General features: G+C 52.0%; 1 protein-coding gene across 1 annotated transcript in view; it reads right to left on the reverse strand.

Moving 5' to 3' along the window:
- The window catches only part of LOC104509602 (microtubule-associated protein 2-like), a gene marked incomplete at its 3' end in the record, with an annotated part of 36,707 nt that overhangs the window by 27,936 nt on the left and 7,430 nt on the right, over positions 1 to 1,341 (reverse strand). The gene's annotated exons all lie outside the window — the stretch shown is intronic.

A 1,341-nucleotide genomic window follows, 5' to 3' on the forward strand; every position in this document is an offset into this window, starting at 1 on the left:
GCTCTGCAGTCGCCCTGTGAAACAGCGCAGGAAAAGCTAAACCTTTGGCTCAGCATCTCCCAAGGAAGAGATGACAGTTCCCACCAGCACATAGCCCTCTCGCTTTGAGTCTTGCCTTTGGATTTCCACACCGACCTTTCCACAGCTGGATTATCAGTGCTCATCCGCCAGCTAATGCCAGCCGCTATGCCAACTGCCATCCCTTCAGCTGGCGAAGGCAAGCAAACCTGCCTTAATTATCATTATGAGGATTTAATTTAAAGTGAGCAGTTAATCTACCAGCAGCAACTCCACAAAGCAGAAAAGCCCAAACCAAAACAGCAGAACATGCTAGGTTTTGCTGTCCTTACTTGGGATACGAACACAGCATGAGAAGAGATGATTTCTTTCTCTGTACTGTAACCTCACGGACCAAAATCGCAGGGAAGGCAAAGACAGGTGGGTCATCCCTGTCTTCCTTCTCATCTTTCCTCTGAGTTCCTCACTCAAATTAAAACCCAGATTGCCTTTGCTTTCCAACATTAATACAGAGAAGCTCGTCAGGGTTAGTCGAACCAAGAAATATGCACACATGCATCTCACGTGTATTTTGCACCATAAATACGCCCCAAAGTAACATTTCCTTCCCATTTCCACGAAAGACGTGCCTGAGCGAACACGGCAGAGTGAGGTCTCCATCGCAAAGTGCTCCCAGTCTCTCTCCCCATCTACCCAGTTTCCCTTAACCTTGAAAAGCAAGTGCTACAGGAACAGGTGAAAAAAACAAACCCTGAATCTTCCTTTCCTTTGTCAGACAGCCCGGCCGTGGCTCAGAGCCGTTACAGAGAGGCTGTGCACTCCTGAATGCTAAATAAGCTCCCAGGCTACATACTTTCTCTCAGCGGAGCTTAAAAAGAGATCTCGCTCCGCGCAGGGATGTGTTGGCATGGCAACGCGGAAAAAAGAAATCCGCAACGCCTGGCGCTCCTCACAGGAGCAGCGGGCTGCCTGTGTGACTCCCGTTTGTGTAAGCGATGCGATGGCACCTACCTCCCCATCGCCAGAGGTTAAACCCAGGCCCAGCTGCGTGCGGAAGGGCAGACTCAGGGGGTGCTGGGGGGACCTGGCTCCCCCAGGCACTCCCGGGGAGCCGGGCCTTGCGCTGGGCGAACCCACGGAGAGCCAGGGCTGGAAAAGCACACCAGTGCCCACCAGCACATCCCGAGAAGCTGCTGCTTCCCTTTCCAGGTGACTTTGGAGAAGTTGCTATTTCACCTCTGCCTGAAACAAGAGGAGCTGTGTGTCTGCAAAACAGGGCTCTGTTGTGTGGTAATGAACCTTCCTCCAAATCTTCCTGCCCTC

The sequence above is a fragment of the Eurypyga helias genome, unplaced genomic scaffold, assembly GCF_000690775.1.
Source record: "Eurypyga helias isolate BGI_N326 unplaced genomic scaffold, ASM69077v1 scaffold34515, whole genome shotgun sequence".
NCBI classification, from domain to species: Eukaryota; Metazoa; Chordata; class Aves; order Eurypygiformes; family Eurypygidae; genus Eurypyga; species Eurypyga helias.